Raw genomic sequence first — 26,765 nt, 5'->3', positions numbered from 1 at the left:
GAATACCGGAGTCGAGCACTGGAAACCTGGTGGTGTAGTTGTTTCAAATGCAAAGCAATGCCAATGGATGAGGAAGGTCTTTGCTGCTCAGACTGGGAATTAGCGATGCCTGTACTTGAGAATCTGGACATCAGTACTGACGAGACTGCTGCTCTTCAGAGACCGTGCATCCCCGACCACCCTGAGTGCGCACACGTAAGCGGGGAGCACAGAGAAGCAGTCAGAGCTACAGGCTACGGTGAGGCTAAAAACAGAGTTCATATGACGTTTTTCGAAACAACTTTTTATGTCGGGGCTGCAGCACACTTGGATCACTACGGATGAGCAGTATGGAGATACTTTGTGGATTCAATTTTGTGTTTTTGGACGTTTGGCGTTTGGCGCCGTCTGCCATTAGGTATGCTAGCCGCTGCCCCCGCCGATCTCCGCAAGGGATGTGAGGACTCTAAAACTTCACCAGGGCCTCAAATCGGCATATGGGTGAGTAGATAATGGCTGAATTTTCATTTTTGGGTGCACTATCCCTTTAATACGCCCAGCTAGATGTACAGAAATAGGCTTTATTTTTCCTGCTGTCTTTCTGCTGTTGCTGGCTGGCTACAATACATCCTCAATACAGCCTCTCTAAGTGAGTGTAATAGAAAGATGAGCCTCTGTCGTTTTGATGGTATTGGAAATCATATTGTCGAACCATGTTCCCACATACAGAGAGGGACAGGGAGAGGGGCTGGAGATTGATTGACTCTGTATTTACTGAGTCTGGGTTTGTTGAATAGTAGGGGGTGACTGTAATGACTATAATGACTGTGAAAACCCAAGAGTGGGGTGTGGGTTATCATTAAGGGAGGCTTATTGCAGTCTCTGCTGATGCCACAGTATGTTATATGAGAGACACATGGTGTGGAAAGCTCTCTTGGGTGGTATCGCCTATTTCAAACATAAACTCAGGGAGAAGGTTGAAACCAATGCTATACATTCCTGCGGACCACTCTGCTCAGGGAAATTCTGGAAGAACATAATCCTCTATTAGAGGTCTGCTGGGAGACTATTGTTGACTAGTTTGCTTCTAGGTTTTTAGCTTGCGTCTAATTGTGTTTGCTGCTTCAGAAGGTTCCCCTTGTGTAACCGTGGCAAAAGCAGTTTCCTTTTCGTCCTTTTCCTTTTGATCTGCATGCAGTTTTATCCCTCTGCCCATCCGTCCACGCTTGGAGGACTTTAATGAGAGTTTATTGGAACCATTTTAGCCAAGCCAGTTTAATTTATTTATGCTTAAAAGCTGCAGCGGTAAGAGGCTTACGGAACTGTTAACCCCAGCAATGCTTGTCGCAAAGCGGGCCCTGTCAGTTTTTTGTTTTTTTTTCTTTTCTCCCCCCCAGAAAGGCTTGCTTACTTTACAGACACATTGAAATTCTAGGAGAGCGCTCCACAGCTTGCCGAAGGGATTACTGGTAAATCCCTGCAAACTCCAGATGTTTTCCCAGGCAGCACGCAGTGAGGAAACATCGCCCATCCCCTGTAAACATCTGTCAGACAAAAGCCTCCGCCACAGAGGAGACAACAGAAGCTTAGAGGGAGTAAAGTAGCTTGACTAGTCAGATTTTCACTCTGTTAGATCTGTTTGTTCATGAAGAGCTAAGTGGTTTTGCGGGGCGTCTTGTGTGCCTGCTTATGCTAAGCTTCAAAGTGGACGAGTGTACAGTATAACTGAAATATTTGGCGGTTAAACAGATGAGGAGGCAGGACTATAATTTTGCCCATCTGATACACAAAGTATCTCAAAACCCAGAGCTTTCCTTGGCGGATCACCAAAAGAGATCCTCAGACTTATATAAAAATACTTAAGTTTGTCTTTATAGTTTATTAATGTACGGCAACATTCAAGAAATGACGTCAAATGTAAATGATCGTAGCCGTCCTGTTTCATATGTATGGTGACAGGCTCTGCTGAATCCTTCTGTCTGAAAGGCAGAGCCGTGCCAGTGAGTTCTGAAGTCACAGGAGTGGTTTCTTTTTTCTCAGTGTGTGTTTGTGTGTGATGTAAGTGGCAGTTGCTGCTGGGTTCAGGCCCCAGGCAGGATCTCATATCCCCCTGCCATGTTTGTGTTAATTTGCTGGATGTAAACACAGTGAGTGGGCTGTAACAAGGCAGCGCCTGCCTCCGTGTCTCTGGTCTCCAGCCTCCTCAGTGGAAGACAGGATGGAGAGAGGGAGCGGCTGACCAGTGTCTGGATCACTGAACAATTGCAGGCCAGAGAGAGAGCGGCAGAGAGAGCGAGCCCTCAGTGTAGCCACTAGGGACAGGCCTGACAGATGGATGGAGCGAATGACTGGATGCCTAGCCAACTGGAAACACAACTTTCACCCACACAGGCTGTATGCTTTTGCCTGTCGCCTTTTATCTCCATCTCTCATACACAACCTAAAGGAAAGAAAACAGGATGTGTGTTTCCATAACTCTAATATTACATATACAGCACATACTCTATGTAAACCATACAGCACATACTCTATGTATACCATACAGCACATACTCTATGTATACCGTACGTGGTGCAGACCTAATTTTATTTTTTTAACAAGGGCTTATTCAGCTAGAGGTGATGCCACTTACAGAAAATGGATTTATGAAATCAGATGCTCTCATTACAAGATTCACTCTCGCGGGTTTTATTTACTTTAACCTGCTGTGTAGACAAACAATTTGGTGTCAAATCAATAGTTACATTTAGGGTAATAATCCTTACGAATGTCATGATATCACACCAATTTTAAGTCTCTGATGGGAAGGATTTTTTCAGCAATAGAAATTCAATATATTTGGAAACTGTAATTATCTCTCAATATTATATTTTTATCCGTAACAGGTGGAGTCTCCATTTATTTCCCACGTGATACCCAATAACCACGAGTAAAGTCAGATGTTGCCAAACCAATCAGGACTAAAACTTTAAGAACAATAACTTAAAGAAAAACAGTTCCACATTTAGAGTGAATTGATGCCATTGTCAATCTTCTTTTTCAGTTGCCATGTTTTTACAGAAATTGTCCAGCACATAACCCCCCTTTAAACGGCAATCACATTGATGTCTGTACTGCTCAAACAAGCCATTAGAAAAAATAACTTTTAAGGTGCTGGCAGGTGTGTTTTCTGCCCTTAGAAAGAGCCAGGCTAGCTCTTTCCCACTGTTACCACTCTTTGTGCTGAGCTACATTAACCGGCTGCTGTCTATAGCCTTATGTTTATTGGTCAGACATGCAAGTTAATCACAAGATAAAATGTTTTAGATGATTCTGCAAAGATATGTTACACTTGTACATTATTCTGTAGCAGACATGTTAAAACTTAATGTTTCTCAGTTAGGTTTGGGCACAAAAACACACAAAAAGATCATGTTTTGGCTTAAAAAACCCATGTTTGGTCGCACAAAAACCAAAGGAAAAGGAGGGATGGGTCAGTGAAAAACACCCAAGTTCGGTGGCTCAGATGCAGCTGGAAAATGCTGTGATTTGTAGGTGAAAAATACCCGGGTGCTGTGAAAATGTATCCAGGTTCCGTGGCTTAAACACTGGTGGGAAATGCTGTGATGTGTCAGTAAGAAACCTCCAGGATTAGTGCCAAAAATGCTGCAATTTGTTATTGTACACACCAAAGGTCTATGAAAAAATACGCAGGTGATGTGGCTCAAGCATTGCTGGGAAATGTTGGTAAAAACCATCTAGGTTTGGTGCCACAAACAGGTGGAAATGCAGAGGAATGTCACCAAAAAACAACTGGTGTTACTGTTTGTTGGTTGCGAGCAGTGGTCTGCAGCATGACAGGTGTCTCGCCCAGGTGACATGCCATCCATCATCCCCTTCACCTCCTCATGACAAAATCAGCTTATAAATTACGTTACCTTCATGAAACATACAAATATCAGTATTCGTTGTTTGCAGAAATGTACAATGCAAACATTTTCTTGTTGGCGAAGAGTGCTCTCAGTCTCCTCGTTGAATTCTCCATCAGGGAGTGAAAACTTAACAGTGTTCCTTTAAGGTTCCAAAATCCTATTCTTGGGCTTTGAGCCTAATGTATTTGTATCTTGGGTTATGCATGTTATGAAAATATTTGAAAACTTCTGTTCTGCTTGATAGCAGAGACGTGTTCACACTCACAGCACTGAGTAAAGGTGTGTGTAGAGCTGCACAGTGAATATGTGCCTAATTTTCTCCTCAGAGGAGTCCTCCCAGAGCTCATTAGCCCCAGTTAAATTCCCACTGGAATGCCGGATCCTGCCTGCCGTCTGCTGCCCGCTCCATGAGCAGCTCTAGTTTCAGCCTGCTGGTTGACCGGGCACGGGGATGGTTCCCATAGTTGAGCTGCCTGAGCCGCATGGGCAGACCCTGGTACCCTGGCTCAAAGAGCCCTCTGTTGTCCCCGTGCACACACTCACATGCAGGGTAGGGTTGCCTCACACAGACACGCACATACACAAGAGAGGCAGCCTGGCAATGTGAGCTATGGGAATGTCACAGATTTATGGAGGGATGGATCACATGCTCGCAGACTGCAGCGGAGCAAAGCCCAACAATTGCTTTTTGTCTGAACGTAAACTTGTGTAACTGTCTGGCAATACCAGTCGACGCTGGCGTGGTCCAAAGAAACAATCCTATGCTTTTTTCAGCAGCCTCCCTCTGAGTGAGGCTTGGCTTAAAATCTTTCTAACTTGGCCAGCTCTGCGGAATATATCCGCACACACACACACATGTGGACTTGCTCCCACATTCGAATGCATGACATCTAGATCATTATTTTCCATCAGGACACTGGGGAAAAGTCTGTTTATTACACAGCACTTTGTTTTTCAAGTGGCCAACAGTTTCTCACTGTGACCAACTAGCTTTCTCTGCATGCAGCTGAACCCACTGTAGTCCATACTCCAAGTTGGCTTTTTCCCTAAAAGTTTTATCCAGTGAAGGGGGGCGGACGGAGTGTGAGGGAGAGTGGGCCAGAGGAGAGTGCATATCAAAGAGAAGCAGCCATCTGTCAGCACAGGCAGCAAACAGCTGGTGGAGGAGATGCAAGATGTCTGAACAAAGACTGACAAGATGGAAGATGACAGGAAACAGATTTCCCTCCCTTTTACCCCTCCTGCAAGAGAAGAGGTTGACCATCAGAGCGCTGTGATGTCTCGCAGTCTCCAGATGCTGGCTCTCCTCTCCTCCTCACTCCTCTCATCTCCTCTCCTCTAATCTTCTCGCCTCGCCGTCCCTTCCACCTCCCCTCCTCTCCTTACGGTCACCTTACCGTTGGACTTCCTGCGCTTTCTTCTTCCGTGACTTGTAACCGTAGAGATTCTCCAGTCTGCTCCTTCGCTGTTTAATTTGTTCATTTGCATTTTTGTTGCGCTCCGCGAGAACAGAGAATCTCTCATCTCTCACATGTAGGCACACACAGAATTAAACTAGCTCTGCTGGAATTATCACGTAATAATTAATACATGATATGCTTTAATTATACTAATTATGATAGCATTTACTCAGTGTAGAAGTATTTTTTTTAGAATAGGATTTTTGTTGGACCTAAATATTACATTCTGTGAATTATTTAGCTTCAGTAATTGACCTGCTGCAGCTTAAGTAGATACACATCTCTCCGCTCATTTGCTCAGATAAATGAAGCGGTGTGAGTTGTGTTAAGTAAATTTTTAGGAAATGAGCGCGGGCCTTGTGTTAATTAGTGTTACAGCGTAAGCCGCCTCACATCAGGTCTTCTCCTCTCTCTGCTTAGCACAGTCTATTCCCTTTTGTGCCTTTTTCCCCCCTCGCACTGTTAATTTGAACAGAAAATGCAGTCTATTTCTAAATAGGGCAGCGGTGCACACTAGCCGCAATCATTAAGCCCATTTTCTGCCAGCTTAGAGCTGTTGAAATGTCTGTAATGGAGGGAAAGCGAGAGAGTTTTTGTCTACTCTCTCTATCCACAGTGTAATGTGCGATGTGTGACATTGGCCAGTGTAATACTGTAATGGCCCTAATTGTCTAATCACGCTAATATGTGGCTGCTGCTCTTGGACATGACAAGGGCAAAGTGAGCTAATAAACAGTGATTACTGTCACTTGAAATCAGCACATAGAAGAGGGGGGAAATGTTAGCTGCAGGGGGACATTTTTTTCCTCCCCTCCTTTTCCCTCCTCTCGCCTGTTTTTTGTGCTTGACAGACAGCGGAAGCATGGTGGCGGTGAAAGGTCAGCTTGTGGTTGCATGCAAGTGATGAAATGACAGAGAGGGAGACAGATCTCAGAGACACAGAGAGAGAAAGTGCTGTCATGTCCAGATCTTGTCCCTTCGGACGGTTAGATTGACAAGCTGTCAGCCTGGCCAGCTCATACTCTGTGGAACAAAGAATAGACGAGGCAGAGCTTTCACTTCGCCCGACCATCTGCCTCTCCATCTCTGCCTCTTTCTGCTTCTCTTCAGTGTACTCTGTTAGAAATGGAATTTGACATATAAGCTGAGGCTGTTGAAAACGCCGTTATAGGAAGGGCAAATGCCAGCACTTTCACTGCGAGTGCATCTCTCTTTGCCATGAGGGTGGAGGTGAGGAGTCCCAGTGAAGTAGATGAGGTGAGACCAAATCCAAACTCAAGACATTGGAGTTGTGGCTGCTATATACGTTTACAGGAGGCAGAAAATAATTTGGATCCGGCCCTGGGATCAATTTTATTTTCAGAAAAACAGAAAAAAGAGATGGTTTGTTCATGAAGGAAAGAAGAGTCTTTTCTAGCATCAGAAACAGAGTTTAGATGAGGAGTTGAGCTGTGAAACAAGTGACTGCTTGGTCAAATTTTCTTGTCTTTTCTTGTCAAAATTTCAAGAGGCGTGAGAATAAAACAATATGAGCACAATTAGCCAATCATTTAACCATAAACAAAAAGAACAAGATGACAAAATGATACCAGAAAAAAGCAAACAACAACAACAAAAAGGCTAAAAAATATCAAATAATAAGACATACAAAAGCGCTTCATAAACAAAGCGATCTCAGCACTTTTTTAACATTAGCTAGGTAGCTAAAGTAACATTACACTGACAGACGGTTAACTACTCAGTTAACAACAAGCTTAAAAAGTGTACGGTGATAAAAGCTCAACACTCACCAGCAACACTCAGTGTCCGGCCAACCTGCTCCCCACGAATGTGCTCTTCTGTCTTTATTGTGACAGTAGCCTAGCTAAAGAAGCTGCAGTGACTTCACTAGCACCTTTCTGAAAAGTTCGGAGATTTTCAACTAGAAGAATCAAATCAAAGAAAAGATGCTGCCGCCCAGAAAAAAAGGCCATGTGGACACAAGCCCTAGAAGTCCAGCCATGAGCAGGCTGGTACATTTGATATGAATGAATTTGGATATATTAATTTGTATTAATGTGTCATGCAAGCAGCGATGCCCAGACCACATGGGCTTTCAAGACACCATAAATTCAGCGCAAGCCACAATCAGAGTCCAACAAACATAAATTCAAAAGAGAGAAAATCAAACAAAGCAACAAATGCATCATATATAATCATATATTATGTATATATGGTGATATATATAATTACCATTATGGAAGACTGAGTTAGTGGATCAGTCACAAAGGTATTTGTCATGTAAAACTGAAAGAAAGAGATATAAATAAATACTAGTTCAACAAACGTTCTTGCCTTTTCTTCCATGCAAACTTGAACACATCAAAATTTACCAACCATTGTAGCTATTGGTCATCTGAGCACCAGAAAATGTCAGGATTTAAACAAGCTATGTCATAGAATATAAGTTCTCTAAAGTCCTCATAGTTTGTGCAATGTAAAAGAAATTGGGACTCACTTTCCACTATTCTGTTTTCCTCCTGAATATTGTTGAATCGCCCGATCTCAATGACCAGAGGAAGAACACCTGCTCTGAGCTGTGCAACTAAAGATCTTTAGCTTCTAGATAAACGGGATGTTACATATGGTTTAGGGCCAAACTTGATATTGCTTGTCCGCAGCAAGGTATCTAACAGCAGGGACTGTAGAATAAATATCTGCAGTTAAACTTGTAAGTATAGAAAAGTACACTTACCACATTGTTTTAATGTTAATGGAGCATTTTGAATGAAACAACAGTATTCCCAGTATAGATCACTGTTGCACTCCAGGAGCTGATGCTGGAATTCTTTCCTTAGTTACATGGAATTTATTCATCTTTGTCAAAACTGGTCCCTCCAATCAAGATGTAAATCATAAAAACTAAAGTTTAAAACCAAATGATGTGACATTGGATGGTGGTGAAGATGCAAAATTTAGACAAGTTGTAACCGGAGACCTCGTGGAGTTTTTCAAGTTGCAAACACACAATGTTGCATGTGAGGGGACCCCAAATATGATTTTCGATTATCAATACCGTCAGCCATACAGTCTTTCTTTCCTGTCACTGTAGACGGACGCGAGGACTCGACCAGCAACAGTCACTAAAACGTCTCTATTTGCAGTTTGTGTCTTGTGAGATAAATGTGTTTGTGTCTGTGTGTTTGGAGTTGATGTTTTATGCACCATCTCCAGGCTATGAAGCCCTGATTTCACAGCTTCCCAGAGACCAGTTAACCCTTTGTTTCCTCCCTGGGGCATTCAATAAGGACCACAGCAGTTGTGTGTGTGCGTGCCTCTGTGTGTTTGTGTGTGTGTGTGTGTGTGTGTGTGTGTGTGTGTGTGTGTGTGTGTGTGTGTGTGTATCTCTGCTGTATCTTCTGTGCAGCAGACTTTTTCTACAGTAGTCGGGGGCTCTGATAGCCTCCATTCATTATTCAGCTTTACTCCAGCTGCACCACACCCCCAAGCAGCACAGAAATAAAACAAGGTTAAGAATTGGCATGAAATGTGTCTCAGCGGATCAAGTGGTGGGGGAGGGAGGGTGGAGGTTTACGAGACGGGGGAGGTATGGGCCTTTATCTGTGCGCCATCTTTTATTAATTGCCCTGGTGCTTAGACTGCGAGTTTCTCCGTGATCATTAATGCATGCGCGGAATAACGTATTTACATGTTCTCATGCATAATGCATGGGCAGGGAGGGGGCTACAGTGTTGTGGAGGACCCTCTGCCCACAGGTCTTGTGTTTTTTTTTTGTTTTTTTTTTTCTGTGTGTCTGCTCGACTGTGTGTACGTCTGTGTGGGAGCTGATTTGCATTCAGCCATGCTGTGAAATCCACTCGCTACCATACCAGGCCCATGTGCTGCTACAGGAAGGCGATGGAGCATCGGACAACAAACAACATTCCCTGCATCTTCACACAGGCTGCTGAGGGTGCTGACTGTCTGACAGAGGCTGACAGGTCTCAGCGACGCCAACAAGCTGTAACCAGATATGTTTGCTGAAGGAGCGGAGGTGCAGCGAAACATTTAGTTTCTCTCCTTATTAAACTTCTCGCCCATAATGATGCCATAGTCACATGTGCTCTCTTCTCGTCACTCCTGTGAAGATAAAGAATCACTGCACCCTAGACTGTGTGCAAAAAGAAAAAGGGTAGAAGACATCAGTGACAGGATGGAGACTGTATGATGGTGGAAAGAATTCTGAAGAAGTCTTGAGTTAAGCCTCTCTGTCTGTCTTGCTGGTATTTATTCCGACATGCTGTACTGGAACGCGGTTAAATTGTGAGTGACATCGTTCCCAGAGTCGACGCCCGAGGTTAATGGAACACGGCATTAAAACACAGGGATTTTCTCATTCTCTTACCGAAAGAGCTGCTGATTGATCAAGTCAGAGCTCAACTCCCCGCTGGCCTATTCACCTCAGTGACTGATTGATCACTGACTCAGTCAGACCTGCACTTCTTGTATTTCCACAAACTGGAGCTCAGTCAACCCCCTGCACCGGAGCTGCTCTCTTATTTATTGTGTTTATGTATTTCCTCGTTCCTCCGTTCCTACCTCGATTATCATAAGTCCAAAGTCAGCAGATCGCCCTGATATCGATCATCGGCTGGCCCCGGCCGCGCTCATTGAACCTGTTGTAAGTGAGCACTGTGTGTCTCATTATTTTTTGTGCTGATTGCTGTGTGTTGTAATTTGTGCTTTGTAATTGTATCAGATAACTGCTGGTGTGGTTGGTCATTGTTCTGCCTCCTGCCTTGCATCAGAACCAACCCTGCAGGATAATTAGAATTGATTTAGTTACAATTTAATTAATCACACTGTTAAATCTTTGGTACTTACTGCAGACTCACACTGCTGCCTTTCTGTGTGTGTGTGTGTGTGTGTGTGTGTGTGTGTGTGTGTGTGTGTGTGTGGTGTCGTCAGGGTTATTAGTGGGCAGAAAAAAGAAACCATTTACAGAAATGAACAGAGGTGCATAAATCAAAGATACTTAATTCACTTTTTGTTTTTTTGTTTTTTTATTGAGTGAGTAAGCGTATGAATGAAACACATCATATGTTACATAACCATCATTTCTTAGATAGGACAGCATAGGTTGACAGGAAAGGTGGAAGCAGGAGGGGGGACGACATGCAGCAAAGGGCCAGGGTTGAATCGAACCAAAGCTGCTGCAAAGGCAGAAGCTTATATGGTGCACACACTCTGCCAGGTGAGGTGGAGGTCGGCCCTCAAATAAAAGCGATTTAACCGTTTAGATCTCTTGTCCACATGTAACATACGATGTCATCACAGGAAATATTGCATCCCTACCCATACTTCTCACACACACAGGATAAACAGGACAAGATGAAGAAGACTCCTTAGGCTCCTTAAGGGGCGATCACACCTACAAGGAGCGCTAGAAATGAGACACCAGTAAAACAATTGATTCCCTATGATTCTCTGACTGGTTTTCAAGCATTTTTTATGACGAGCGTCTTTCTGGAGTCTTTTTAGACGCACGTTCTTTTTCTGGCGACTTTTTAGATGCGCGATTGTAGATGCTGAAAGTTGAAATAATCTCAACTTTTGGGCATCAGGCGCCAGTAGCACCATTTCTTCATCGTCGTACTTGGCCAATCAAATCCATGGAATCAAGCAAGAGGCGGGCTTTGCTATCATGTCAACTTCATTCATGTTTTGTTGTTGAGAGTTGCCCGGTTGCGCATGTACCCCTGCTCTACAGGCACTCCTCGTAAGGAGTGCTCATTGAAAGGGCGTTTCAGGCATTTCAAGCGTCTTTGAAGCGTCTGCGTTTCTAGCACCACCTGTAGGTGTGATCGGCCCCTTAGAATTTATCATTTCTGGGTGCTGGGTGATTTTAATTAGGGCTGTATCTGACTCAGAATTATGTCAGTTAAATCAGATTTGGCTGTTTCATATGAATAATCGACTGTTCCTTTTTTTTCCCATGTAGTGTTTGAGAGTTACAGCAGGGTTCAATGGTACGTTCAGGGTGAAAGGGACAGTCGTGTAATATAGTAAACAAGCCAAGTTAGCCCTCAAAGCTAGTGCGTGCTAACTACGCTAAAGACTGGAAATGTGCAACAATGTTTTTCGCCAACACGCCATATCAAACAAAAGCCAGAGACCATATTGTATCATCTTAGAGCCTGACGGGGCAAATCTTCTCTTCCTCTGGGCAGCTGCCACCATCTCACTCAGAGTCACTGTGGGTCCAACACATTCTCACTCCGACTGCATCACATGTCGACGTTTGGTCGTGGACTTTCCACGTCCAGATCCAATGTGCAAGGTACCCTGGGTGTGTTGGTTGTTAATGTTCTGGTACGATGTGTCAAGTTCTGCCTGTTACATGCATTGTGTTCTTTAAAAATACACTTCAGTTTTGAAAGACAGTGGTTGTAGGACCCATCAACCACCCCTCCCAACCGGCCTGCATGGACTTTCACCGCCTTAACTTTCATTCTTGTCCCACCATGTTTCCCCGATACTTCTGAGCGCCATCAAACTGTAATAGTGACCAGCCACGTATCATGCTGACGTTAAAGGACGTCTTTCTGTTAGTGTCAGATGCGGGAAGTCACTACCTAAGCACCGATATTTGGAGTGAGACCAGTTTGGACAAACCAGTCTCACAGTTGATCGTAGGTCAATGTTGGGCCATCAGCGACATTGGCAAATGTCTGTATACCTAGTATTTGCAGTGTGCCCTGCACTGTTGTCACTAGTCGGCCCTTGTTGGCTGTTTTTTGGCCAATTCAGCACGTTGAATCAGCATCAGAGAAGGCAGAGCCTGTCAGTAAGTGAAATCACACTGTGAGGAGCACTCACTCTGCAGCTACATCTGGGGACCAAAGTGCCCACCCAGAGGTACACTGCACACTGACTGACAAAAGAATATTTGAATCTTTGACTTTCAGGCACCAGCTATGATTTTAGTTCATTTTTTCAACAACTTTTGTCCCACTGGGCGCCAGTATCAGAAACATTACCTCCACCCTATCAATAAAATATCAGCAACAAACAATGAGATTAAAAGTGTTTGTCTTCATATGAACAGTGAGATGTCTGAATGTTTTCTGATTTCCAAATGTTCTGAAAAGGAACACAGATTATGATCGAGATCAGTGTTTTCACAACAAGATGATCAGATTGACTTCATGTTCTGTATCTATGAAACACAGAGAGCGTCTTTAATAAATTACCTCAAAGTGTCAGTGCTACAGCAGGAGCAAAGGGGAGCACCTTTAAAGTCCCCATTAATTAAGTGTTGAAAATGCTGTAGACCAACAGTCCACTTTGTGCATCCTGTGTGTGTGTCTGACTGTACTTCCACTATAACTTAGTTTGACCTTTTGACATTTCGCATTGTGTTGCTGGCAGTGCTGGCAGTGCAGGAACTTCCTCTTTCGTGCTTAATGAAGCCTCTCGACACACAGTATACACCTAAAATGTAAATAAAACATGGTGTATTTGTGTCTGTGCGAGTTGCCGCAGTTGTTGCTGTTTTGTGTAATGTGATTGTCCGGGTGCCTCCTTGAATAGCCGCCCAGGCGTGTATTACTGCAGCGCCGACAAGGAGAAGACCGCCGCTGTTGTTGTTCTCTCCAGGTTTATTCATCCTGAAGAGTGTTGGAGTGTGTTGTTGTGTGTGCGTATCTCTTCGCCTCCTTCACAGCGTCGGAGAAAACAAAGGCGCCCTTGCTCTTGCAGGCCCTGATTGCAGTCATTAGGATGCACAGGCGCTCCCGGTGTGACGGGGCCTCTCCTCGAGGGGATTCAGCTCGCAAAGCGCCGCCGCTCGCCTGTTTTTAATAACAATCATCTAAAATCGCTGCAATTAGCCCGCAGCTACAAGGAGATGGAGAGCAGAAAGATGTGGGAAGGGAGGAGGGAGGGAGGAAGGGCTACAAGCTCGGATTCAGTGAACCTTTCCAATGTCAGCTCCTCTTTCACATGGAAAATTCAACAGGGCCTTTGTGTTCATCAATTATTAGCCTTGAAAGTTAAAAAGATCCATTGTGTATTTTTAATCAGAGTTATATGGGGAATCTTTGAACTGACTCCCAGTCCCGCCCGGGGCTACAAGCAGAGTTACCTCTGCCAAGTCTGCAAGTCTGCAAGTCTGTGTAAGTAAGCAGAGGTTGAGCAAGAGCTCACTCCCTTCAAAAATGTAGGTGTCGTCTTCGGGAAAGTAGAAAAACAGACAGAAAAACACACACAAAGAAGACTTTCTACAATCATGGGATACAATATACTGAGCTTAACTCAGTGTTTTCCTCTGGTCTGCAAACAGGACGTGGAGTATTTAACATTTAATTTGAGTGTGTGTGCTCAGTGATGTCCTTGATGCTCTGTCTTTGCCAGAAGCTAAAGTGGCCGCACCATGTCAGCCAAAGTCAGCTCGTCAATGAAGAAACACGTTTTGAAAAAGTCATTTAGTATTTCTCTTAAAGTATTTTTTTTCTTAAGACATTTTTTTTTTTAAATCTGCCAATGAGGTGAGACCAGTCTTTCTAGTGAGAAGCAGGTGTTTTTTTTCCTGTGATAATTTGCCCTGTTCTCAAGATGAAATAGCTTTTCACCTGTAATGTATTAAAAGATAAAGTATCAAATCAAAGCAGCAAAACCAGAGATACCATCTTTCTTTAAACCATGCATTAATCTTCAATACCTGGCGCCTACATTACCCATGATGCAACTGGACTCAATTCACTCAGCTGTACAGATTTAGGAGTATTATGCTTGGCCCAATCAGTGTTTTAAGGTAACTTATCAGACTTCACAAAGCTCTGTCACAAACATACACAGTAGCACCCCCAACACCTGTAAACAGACTTTGATATGTAAAATAGTTGTAGTAACCAGTCATGTGATATTTATTCAGACCTTTTTAAGTCTGCTGATGGCCTGAGAAAGTTATTTCTTTTTTTTTCTTTTCTTGACAACTCTAATATTCTGCCCTCTTTCTGTATTTTTTCCTGGAAATGCTCTGCGTTGAAAAGAAGTGCGAAGCTGTCCTGCATCTTTGGCTCAATTATTTACTGGCTGAGTCTGAATCAGAGCTTTAGTAAAGAATTGTTACGTTCCTATATTAGGCCCAGGGGGTGAGGGGAGTCACAATAAAATGAAGCCGGGGAGGAAGGAGCAAAACAACGGGAAAATGTGTACAAACAAAAGTAATTTACAAAAACTAAAATCTACTTTCCAAAAAATAAAGTGATATAAAATAAGATGGAATTAACTGACTCAAACAGACAAGTGTGTCGGATTTAGTTGCATCTAGCGGTGAGGATTGCAGATTGCAACCAGCTGAAACTTCTCCCATGTGCCAAGCGTGAACTCCCGGTTAGGATTCCATCAGCGTTCATTGTTCAGGAGGTTTTTAACGGGAGCCAAATTATCCACAGAGGTCTCTTCCTCTTCAAAACAAACAGAAAAGGTGAATACAAATTACATATTACAAATCTGTGTTTTTCTGACACTGTTGAGCTCATTATGAAGGGGCTACTTACTTCATGGTGGATGAAAAAACAGAAATGGCCGTATCTTGAGCCAGTGTTCTGTTTGTCCCTTCTGGGCTACTATAGAACAACATGGCATGGTGAACTCCATGGACAAGGACCCTCTCCCTATGTAGATATAAACGGCTCATTCTAAGGTAACAAAAACACAACAATTCCTATTTTAGGTGATTATACACTAAAGAAAACAGACTTTTTTATATTATATTCCATTTCTGCCAATATATCCCTCCAAATTCCACACACTTGTTCCTCTAGAAGGAAGTAAACCTACCTCCCCCAGTACACTTCAACTTGAGTATCAACTAGGTCAGCCAACACTACACTGTGGTTGCCAAACTGGCCCAATGGCACCAGCCAGTCCCTGATGAATGGATTGAACACCGGTGTACTCAACTACTCCCTGATCGGCGGGGGAAGAGAGAGGTGGAAAGGGTAGAAACACACAAAGGACAACAGGCAGGAAAGCTTTTGGAAGATTTGAGGTCATATGTAAATGTGCTGCTGTAAAGACGTCCACTTTTGGAACACACACAGTGACAAACAAGCGTAACCCGTTGGCCGCAGGCTGTGGGTGAATCGAGTTAAATGGCTCCCTCCTACAGGGAGGTTAAACTTGCAAACCAAAGGAGATGGAGCAGTAAAATAAAAAGAGAGGGTAATGTTTGTTTTAAGTGTTCTCTGTTTAGTTTGATGCCTCCTTGATTGAAAGTTGTAGGGTAGAGTACTGTGTGTGTGTGTGAAATTCAAAGTGTGACACATTTTTTTCAAAGCAACACTCTCTCATCACAGACTATACACACTCTTATTATCTAATACTTCTTCTATGTGTTATTTTCTAGTCATCTCTGCTCTTCCAGTCCTCCTCTTGATGTGTTGTCATGTAGCACCACCCACAGGTCATCAGGAGGGTGACAGGCTGGTGCGCCGCAGCTCCCCGTCAGGGAAGAAAGACACAAGGGTCTGACTGAAGCCGCAGTAGTGGCTCTGGTTTCCTGCTGAAAATCAGCTGTGAAAGCTCAAAATAAAGCAGAAAAATTCTCAGTCACGAACAGAGAGAGAAGTGCCCGCGTCATTGTTCCTACTTGTGGGATGGGGAAAGAAAGTGCAGCGTACACCAGAGATCCCGGCGCTCTCTCTCAGATTCAGTCTTTGTTCAGGCTGTGCTGAATTATTTACCCCCGTGTTTAAAAGATGGCTCGGGGGAATTTTGACATTAGCTCTTCGGAGCCTTCGCTTCAGTCTTTCTGGCCTACAAAAGCTTGGCGTCCTTTCATGAAACGTAGTGTGTACAGACAATTGTAAATGAAGAGCTATCAGGAAAAAAATTGAAGTGGGGGGAGAAAAGTTTTGATAAAAAGCATAGTTGAAAGCGCGCTTTTAAATGCGGTGGATGCTTGTTTTAGCCTTGTTCTTTGGCTCACATTGTGCTCTCCTGTGAGACTGCAGAGAAGTACAGGCATTTCTCACCCAAACTCCCAACGCCTCCTGTTACTTTTAAGATTGTACCCAGCTTTGCATGTTGTCTCTGCCTCACGTCTCGTCTTTGTCTTTCGGATTGAAAATAAGCCTTGTATAGTTCTCATTTGCATTCACTGAGCTGCTCCATAATTTATAATACAAGTGCCTTTACAGTGTTTGAAACCGCGATGCTGTCGGAGAGCGTTTTCACTTTGTTAAGGTACAGCTGTTGTTTGTAGACAGCTAAGGTGATGTTTTTGTTAACTGATTTGATTCTGTTCAAATTGTAGTTTTTCACTAAAAGCTGTTTTGGGAATGAGATGTCTGCAGGCGCATGAGGCTAGCAGGAATAACTTATTATGGAACACTATGTCGCAGCCTTGACCGAGTTTTTTATGTTTATGTGCTCAGCAGGAGCCCATCAGCGCCGCGATTGGACGGGGAGCTCACTGATGTTCCGACTTGTATGTTGTGATAGAGGCTTATCTGAGAAAACGAGGATTAGCTTACGAGGTTGCATCGGTGTTATCATGGAGGCAGGTGAGGCTGCGGTAAAGCTCAGCAGGTCATAAGTCAGCCTGAAAAACATGAGTCGACCCAAACTAAATTCCACGCTCTTATCAGTGAAACACTGAAACACTCACATCCCTTTGCAAACAGCGAGTAACTTTGCTCTGAAGTCATCCTTAATCTTATCAGGCGGCGTGATGGACAAGGTCTTGTGATGCAGGTTTCCCCCCTTTTTATTGCTCATTAGCCGTAATTATGTGAGAGCTGCCTCTTTGGCCTGTTTTTTTTTTGGCAGGATAATTGATTGTGGCTGAGGAATATGTGTGCTGCAGCCAGCGCGAGCAGAGCTACACTGATGAGCCTATGATCCCTGGTTCCTGGGTTGTTTATGCAGTGCTCATGCCATCGGCAGCGTATGTAGTTCAAAGCCATTTGACACAAAAGCCGTCACAGTGGAGAGCCACAGAAATGCAAAGTCTAACTCCCACATTACTTCCTTCAGTATTTCTTTGATTAGACCTCAGTGGATTCTTGCGCTGCTTATATAAAGTCTTCATCTCATACTGGCCTATTTGAAATGATTACACCAGTTTTGTTCCAGAAAATGCCTCAAGTTTCAAGTGATAAACCTCAGGCTGAGAACCCAATTTTCCCCAGCAAACTCAGAAAGCCACAGGCAGACTTCCACTCCTGCAGCGCCTGCCTTTTAAATTGTGTTTTATTCATTTTTTTTGTGTGCTTTTCACCAAAATTGCCACACTGAGGGTTACAGAAATAATTTTCAGTGTTTCCTCAGGGGGGGAAAAAGCTATACTCCCGTTTTTTTCCCCGTCTTTTTCACCGCGCCACGACCAGGGGTGAGCACAAAAGGGAGACAAACGGCTCAGTATCAGCCGTGATTTCCTGAATAGCCCAGTGGGAGCGCGGGAAGTCGGGGTGCATGCAGCAGATCGGCGTTGCCCTGAAACAGCAGCCATGCTGTGAGGGAGATGGCTTTTCTCTGCGACAGTCTGACTGTGAGCCACGGGTCTGCAAATGAAACAGGGGGTGGAGGGATGCAGCCTTTACAGATTCAAGGCCCCTGTTGCCTTACTGGGCATGTCTGCTGCTGTGGCGAGGCAGAGGGAAAAAAGCGGCAATGGATAAACAGACAAAGAGCTGCTGATAATTCTGTTGAAAATACAGTGGCGCTATTTCCTGCTGTTTGTGAATTCATCAGGCCCCATGCTGTGCCACTAGTGATTTCTAAATATATGCAGCTCATCTGATGTAGATGTGTAAACTCTGTGTAGGGTTATGGATGGCTGTGCAGACAGATTGTTTGCTCTGGGTTCTCTATGGTCCTGGTGGGTGGGATCTGCCAGCATCATCCTACACTGTTTTCCACATGAGCTTTATTGAGTTCCCAATTACAATGCTGGTCCTCTTGTCTTGGGCTCACCGCTGCAGCTGAATTGACCTTGCATTTTTGCAAGGGAGTGCTGTTGTGTATTCAGGTCTGCAGGCCTGTTAGGGAGGCAGACAGTGAGGCAGACTGACTCCTTCTCTCAGGCCCTGCTCCTGCAAGACCCTGCTTAACAGGCATCAGGCTTACACGCGTAATACTTGGGAGGGGAGAGCGGGCTTAGGTCTTAGCTCTCATCGCAGCTGACATTGTATCAGGCACCCAGACAAGGCCGGACTGCTGCAGCCTTATTAGTCCTGTCTGGACTGGCTTTTCCTCAGTCTGACACTAATGTTCAATGAGAAAAGTTACTTTGGAATTTAATGGAATGGGTAGAAATGAGCTGCACGCTGTACATGGACAGCTGTCTGCTGCTGCTGGTGTTCTCCCACAGCTCGCCTGGCTGTGTGAACAACAGAGGACGGGGCACAGAGGAGGCACTTGCAGTAGGTGGAGCTCTTGTGTTGGATTTTGATGTTGGAGCTCGATTCACCTGCTCGTGAAGGACACGACAGCTGCCTGTGTGTGTGTCTGCGTGTGTGCGCGCACGTCACTTTCAGATGGCATTTATGCAAAATGCAAAGATAGCATATAACAAGAGATTTACAAGCTCTCTGTACACACACACACATGCCCAGTCATATAAACACATAAAACACATTTTCAGTGTAGAGCTAATTGACAGCTCTTGATGGGCGGCACAGCACTGCCAACTGTTCGTGTTTACATTAGACCTATTAGAAATTGTAATGGGACTCTTATGTTTTCAGCTGGTAATAGTTTGTGTGTACGTGAGCATACACAAGCTTTATTTACTGCCTGCAACAACACGCTACCTTTCTCTCACCGCTTCCTGACACCTCTGTGCACTGGAATAAACGTCTCCCCCACAATTCCTCCCTGCTCTGCCTGTTATTCCTCCCCCCTCCTCCTCCTCCCTCCTCCCTCTCTCTCTCTCTCTCTCTTCCCCTTGCGCCATCTCCTCCCCGCAATCTACCGCAGGCCCTCCATCTCTCCAGCCTGTCAGCGTGCTTTTTCATTTGGCTTGTTGCTACAGGGGGCTCGACGCTGGCAGATTACAACTCTGCAGCCAGTCATTTTCGATTTATCAGAGCACCCCCCCTCCTCCTCCCCCCACCCTCCCCTCCCTCAGCCGGCCACACTCACTACCTCGCCAGCATCAATCCAGACACATCGCAATTCCTCACCACCCCCACCACCCAGCACACCTCCACCCTCCCCCTGTTCCCTCCCACCTTCCATATCTTCCTCTTTCGATCAGCGCAGAAAATTTAGCTCGCAAGCCCCGAGACAAAAAAGAAAGAAAAAAAAAGAAAGAAAGAAATATTGTGGCAGTGGAAGCATTTAAGTTAGAGAGGCAGCTAGAGCTGTATTATTACTTAGGCCTCTGTCACTGGTGATGACCCGGGAGAGTGGAGAATATCGATCGCGTGTCACTCAAGGCATTCAGCAGATTGCATTGACAAAGCTTGTCGGGGCCTTTAATAGCAAGGTTAGCAGCCTTGGCTGGGGCCCAGGAGAAAACTCTAACTGTGCCCTATTTCATGGTGGCTTTTAACCATTCCCTGGGTTCAGAGAGTGGATTGATAACAGTAAGGAAGTAATTTTACTCTCATAATTGCCTTCCTGTGGTTGACATTTGTGGCCCTCAGCGCCTGTAAAAGTGCCTTTCCAAGAACAGGAGAAAGAGGGCCAGCATTGTCTGGCTGCTTTTTGTGACAGAAAATAGCTTCACACGAACAAAGATGTGGTACACTTAACAAAACATGGTGAAGGGAAAGAGGGGGAGAAAAAAGAAAGGAAAAAAAATCAAAAGGGGAGTACAAGTGTGATTTATGAGTTGAAGGAAGTCCATTACTCGCTAGAGGAAGCCCAGACCAAAACACAAACAGAGTGAGGGCATGGCTTGCAAAGAGGGTCATGGAGTAATTCTTTTGCCCTGCCAAGATTGCTGATAGCTGCTGAAAACACTACTTGTCGGAAGGGGGGGAAAAAAAACAGACAAGATTTCGATCTCACTGTAATTCTCAACATAAATAAGAGCACTAAGGCACCTAAATAGTCTCTCTTTAAGCCAAGTGATGTGGAACTAGGCTGAAATGTAACAGCTCCCCTGTGTGTTGTAATATGCCTTACACACATGTGGGGGAAGCTTTTCTACAAGCAGCGTAGTCATCGCTGGATGCTGTCAGGTCTGACGTGGCAGGTAGGTGTTCTCAGTGCTGTGTGCGTCTGAATCATAACACTGGAACAGATTTGACTTCCTATATTTCCACAGTAAAGCCATGACATCGGAGAAAGAAGTCAGTGTTTATTTTCTGTGGTTGAAGTTTAGCGAAAATAAGATGACAATGTTCCATCTTTTGTAAAAACCATCATTCATTGAACTACCACAACTATGTGCCCTAGTTACTGCTGTTGTACATGCTGCTGGCTTTTCAGGTAGCGACAACTTTCCAAACTTATTCTGACTCTTTAAGTGGTGTTGCTAAAGTAGTTTTTCTGCTGGAAAGTTATAGTTGTTTCATAATTGTGGAAAGTCCTTGATCATTTTCGAGGTCTAGAGTGTGTATTTTCTGATGTTTCTGTACGCTCCTCCAATCAATTCACATCACCCATCAGAGTTATGATTTTGCTCCTTATTTAAGTAAAGGTAGTGTTATTCCAAATTCAGTATATTTCAATTTTCTCTCTCCCCTTTAACTAGTACCACTACAGCTCTGTTTCAACCAAACACTTTCAGTATGGTTCCTTTGGTACCTAGACCTTGGCATTCCCACTGCAAACAGTATTCTTAAGTGTGGGCAGAGTTGTTGTCACTCACTGCTCCATCCAGAACTTGCTGTATTTCCTCCTCTATCAGTCTGCACCTCGTTTATCGTCCACAGAACAAGGCTGCACGCCGGCATTTTCAGAACAAAATAGAACAGGCTGCAGTGAGAGTCTCTCTCCATGGGATGTTTAAAAATAGCAGGTTTGCACATTTAGTCCTTCTCAGGCAAGCTCAGGGGTTTAGTGTTGCCGGAGCCCACAGGAACAACGCTCCACGACACTTTCTTTTTTTTTCCTGAGTGGGGATTAGAAAACATGCCGTCCCGGTCGAAATTAATATATATAAATGCTTGAAGATCCTCTCATTACTAAAAATGAATGTGATCCAAGAGAGACAGTAACTAAAGTAATGGTCACAGTTGTGAAAGTGAAATTTAAGGTGTGCTGATGGATTCACATCATCACCTCATGCATTGAGTAACATTACAAGTTAATGTTCCATCTTAAAAGTTGCCGGCGGTCAGCCCAGTGAATTAAGTTATATTTTCTCAGTCTACAGCTGCTGCAAGAGGCAGCAAAACACACTAATAAAACTGTCCACAGTATGAACAATGGTTACATGAGCCTCAAAACCAGCCACAACTCAGCCCTGAGCAGAGTGACCGTCCTGCTAGGTACCCCAACAGAGGGGGGGACCAAAAATGGGGACGGTACAGAACAGTTCCATTGGCACCATCCACAACTTTTCACAGTGGAAACAGAAAAAATGCGTACCGAACTGAACTGTACCGTACTGCTCAGTGGAAACGGGGCTTTAGATCAATCAGAAGTTGATCAGCAAAGATTGTTGTTGTTGGTTGTCTTTGCCAGCACTGATTATGTCATGATCATGCCATCTACTGTAAGTGCATGCGCCCCATTACAGATGTAATTTCTGGCCAGCTTGGTTGTTTTGGTAGGAAGATGGGGAGGAAAGTTTGCACCACTACCTTCCTCAGTGACCCATTAGTAGTAAAGTTAATGTTCATGCCGCCACTGTGCGATAATGACTGTGTGGTGAAGTTCAAAGGAAGAGCAAACAACATGCTTATAATAGGCCAGTGGTCTGTGAAGATGCATTATATATGTTAATAGGAAGGTATGTGAAACATTGCTGACAAAATATTACAAATTTCGACATAAGCTCGACATCCCAACAATGATTTATTCAACTCCTTTCAATATTTAGCTTCTTTTTGCAATTGCACACATAGCACCCACACTTGTGTGTATTGTACTTTTCAAGGTCCTTAATATCTACAGTATAAATCTGGACACTGAAGGTAGAATTGTCAGGCACTTTATATTCTTGTAAGTGGTAAAACGGTGGCCAGAACGGACTCTGTAAGGGCCTTGACAAACCAATACATTCTCGCTCATACCTCGTCACATATCAACGTTTCATCATGGATTTTCCATGTCGTGATATAACTTGTAAGGTACTGTGGGTGTGTAGGTTGTTGACGTTCTTGGACATTGTGTTCAACACAGACGCATGTGCTTTGGTTCAGGAAAAAAGAACAGGACTTAGCTTTACAACGTTACGGGAAGGGAACATCGCCCTCCCAGGTGAAAGACGGTGGTTGTTGACCCATCCACCACCCCTCCTTCACGCCCCACTCGGACTTTCGCCCCTGTAACTTACGTTGTTGTCCCACCACGTTTCCCCCTGATGGCAACCGGCTACATATCATGGCAACGTGAAAAGACGGCTTTTATCTGCGGTGTCAGATGCCAGAATCCACTACCCAAGTGCCGATATTTGGAGTGAGACCGGGTTGGACAAACCAGTCTCACATTCGATTGTAGGTCAATGTTGGGCCATCGGTGAGCATCTGTCTCCCTAGATTTTACGATGTGTCTTGCACTGTTAGCACAAGTCGGCCCTTGTCAGCTGATTTTGGCCATTTCAGCATGTTGAATCGATGTCGGAGAAGGCGGAGCCCGACAGTGACAGTTCAGGATTGGAAGTGAAGAAAGCAAACAGCTACTTTAGTCAAGAGGGCATGGGGTCAAAACAAACTTGTTATCTTAGGGAAGATTATTTTTTTAGCCATTTGCTTTTTAGCAGAAGTGGTTTGGTATTGTTTGTGGTATTGTTTGCTAGTGCGCAGTAAATATAATCTTTTTCAAATTCTGGTTGTGTTGTTAATGTGCTAACTGGCTAACTAGCGTCTTGAATCCGACCTGCTAGCCCTCTGGTTTCCCTTTTTGAATGATGAATACAGACTACCGCCGCCTGCTGGAATGAAGAATTATTTCCTGTCATGCAGGCGCACAACGTATGTGCTAGTTGGCTGCTGGCTGTAGTCTTTGCAGTGTGTTCAAGTGTTCAAATTACCAAAGGAGAATATTGAATAGCGTGCTGTAATGTGCGACATCACTTTTACTATCAGTTGTCACATCATGTTATGTTTCATAGAATATTTTTCCCTTCCCCAGTTGTATTTGGATCGTTTCACATGTGCTGTACTCATAATAACCATATTTCTAACAGCACATGAAGGCAGCATTGAAACAATGCAGAGTGTGCTTTCTGTGCGATCCCCAGCCTGTCTGCTGCCTACCAGCCCATTATGGGCAGCTGCATTTTTATGACCAGTCAGACGAAAGGGAGTCAAGTACGTCGTCAATGTGGTTCCACTATAATGTTAATGGTCAATATTCTGTCATCATCACGGCTTTATGCACCATCTTGCATCAAAAAAGTACAGTACGTTGTTGTGTTACATTTGATTTACTTCCTGTCTCTGAAGTCCTGATTATTTCAATTACAATCATGTTGTTTGGCTGTATTTTTGTTGCCCTTGGCTTTCTGCTGTCTCCCATTACCAGTCTGTTGGAGCAGCCAGAGCAGATGTTTTCCAGCATACTCATCACGAAGCAGGCAAACTCCGGCTGCTATTAATACAGTGGGAGCGCAGCACTGTCTTGTTTTATGACTTGATGACGACAGATGTGAATTTCAGGAAGATGGCTAAATGAGGACGTTTACAGCAGGGATTAGTGATAACAGTGCTGGCCTCGGGCAGACACCCTGGGTCAGCCAAATAGGAAATGTATATCCTGCCATCAGATTTTACAGCCCCCACTAATCCCTGGAATAGCAGTGCAGATGGAGCCAAATGCAGGTAAGGTGAGACGTTATCACTTTTGTTGGTTTACACCAGCATGGAAGCCACAGCACAGTAGGCAGGGCTGCCTGTTAACTTGATGGAGATATCCACCTGCTGACCAGCAACCCAGTCTCACTCCAGACTTACTGATTGTTGGGCAGCGGCCCAAGGCATCAGGTCGGACACACAGAGGCGTTCTTTAGAGGTGGTATGAGATGCACAAGGCAGTGGCATTTTTTGATGCTCTGAGCAACTGCAGTAGAATAAAGAATAAATAATAAATAATACAGGATAAAGAATAAAAAAAAATGGGAGAGGAGGTGGATGGGTCAAACAAACTTTGAACTTTAACATGCGAAGCTGCTGTTCATTTCCTGTGTAAAACCAAATGCCACGTGCGCATTTTTGATGAACGCCTCCATCCAGTCTTTTCATCTTATCCCATTTGACTATGGTGTCTGCATTTGAGATAGAATTTAAGTTTTGAGGCATGACTCCTTCCAATAACGCAACAAGACGACATTTTAAGACTCCTGTGTAGTCTACAGCCCTGTGGTGGCACATCTTGTTTTGCCTAAAAGGACGTCATTGTGACGTCGGCCCTAAAAGGGTCTATAATAGCGTAGTGTGCTAGTATGTGTAGCATAGTAGCATAGTATTTTAAGCAAAACCCTGATGTCTTGCTCTAAACCTAGTGTTTCCCCCTTTGTGTCTCTCTGTATCATTGGGTGTCTCTTCTCTAAATTTGGAGGTTTTTGCAGGTCTATGAATGCAGCACAGGCTTCATGAGTTCTTTTCCTTGGCAGCAGTTTGTGGAGTTTGAGTCGTGGGGGTGATAAATGATCAGTCAACTTGATTAGAGCTGATCTGATCAGATTGATGGATGAGAGGAGCAGCTTCTGCAAAGACAAGTGGAAGCAAATTTTTAGATCCAGCACAACGAACATTTAAGTTTGATTTCACTGTGCCTGATGTTCTGATGCTCTGTCTGTGCCCAGATTACACTCTGTGTGGTGCAATGAATAACCAAACAGTATATGTATTCCAACAGCACCCCATAAGTGGGTGGATGTAAATTGATTTCAATTACATGTTTATCAAGTGACCTCTTAAAGATTTAAGTAAAATGTCTCTTAATTAATCTCAATTAGCTTGTATGTTTTCCAGCCTTATTTACTGTGTTACTTTCTCAGCCAGTAGTTCTTCCACACCTCAGGGTTTAGCATAATGACACAGCTTTGACCTATTTAGGTTGTCTCTGTTAAATAGCCACAGCAGGGCTACAGGGCTCTGCCATTTTATAAATGTCTACATCTTCTCCCGCCTCCTGAAAGGCTCTACGTTTTCCCTGTTTCTGCAGCCGCGTGTGCTATAGCGAGCACTCTGCTGATATTCCTGTAACAGAGAAAAAAGCCCGCTTTCCCTAAACCAGAAGCGTTTGTCTATCATATTACCACCACACATGAGCCACACACAAGGCTTGACCCAGTGTTAAGTGTCTGCGCTAAATTTCATTGCCTCCATCTACTGGAAGGCCTGCCAATATACTGGCAGTGAATTCCTGGAGGAAAATAAATGGCAATAAAAAAGAGAAATGATAGCCCCTGCAAGCCGATAGGAGAGGGCTCTTTCTCTGCTGTCTTTTTTTACTCCATACCTCTCTTTATTGAGGCTGCCCAGCTCGGGGAGCTGTGATTTGGCACACTGACTGTGGCTTTAGTTGGATGGGTCCCTGAAAGCCAATATTGAAGTAACGACTCAGTAGCACAGATTGAAGAGCTGGGGAATCATGTAATTAATTGCACGCAAATTTCTTTGATGAGTAGTTATATGGTGATGAGCGCTCAACTGGGCAGCTAGAGGGGTCTTTTTGACCTCCCCCCCAGCCCCGGCATCCTCCTCCCTCTGTTTCCCAGTGCATTCTGGGAAGGAATCTAGTAACAGTATTCTCTTGGTCTGCTTTCTGTCTGCTGTACATGGGGAATGTTAGAGCTCAGGAAATTGGAGGTGCGTAAAGTGGGCAGGAAGGTTATTTTACTGCCACGCGGGGCCACTATAACAAGATGTTCAGATATGATCTGAGAGAGTAGAGGTCTCCCGCTGCTCTTATATTCTCCCCCCTCCCCACCACCACACACTTTTTCTCCACCTGCTCAGTTCATTATTAAATCTGGGAATTGTCCCCATAACTCAATCCACCAGACTACAGCATTATATGACCATTTGTGAGAAGGGAGAAGGGTGATTGCGACGCAGGGCAGAGGATGGATGTTAAAAGCATATTGATTTGTCTGTAATGTCGTCATAGATCAGAGATTTATGGCAATATATAAATGCAGCCACAAGCTCTAGTAGCCTCCAGCCTGTGGTGGAGGAAATGGAGTCCTTAGGATGACTGATGAGATCAAGACAGTGCTCTCAACCACGTTTACCCCCCCTCCTCTTGCCCCCCCCTTCGAGCCTCCATTTCCCACTCCTCCTCCTCTCAGGATGCTCTCACC

At 44.3% G+C, this 26,765-nt stretch overlaps 1 protein-coding gene across 2 annotated transcripts in view; it reads left to right on the top strand.

Moving 5' to 3' along the window:
- auts2a (activator of transcription and developmental regulator AUTS2 a) overlaps positions 1-26,765 on the top strand; it is a 447,476-nt gene that overhangs the window by 169,567 nt on the left and 251,144 nt on the right. The window lies entirely within an intron of this gene.

Source organism: Epinephelus moara, chromosome 3, assembly GCF_006386435.1.
Source record: "Epinephelus moara isolate mb chromosome 3, YSFRI_EMoa_1.0, whole genome shotgun sequence".
Taxonomy (NCBI): domain Eukaryota; kingdom Metazoa; phylum Chordata; class Actinopteri; order Perciformes; family Serranidae; genus Epinephelus; species Epinephelus moara.
Note: the sequence above shows the minus strand (reverse complement) of the source record. Positions and strands in the feature narration are given on the sequence as shown.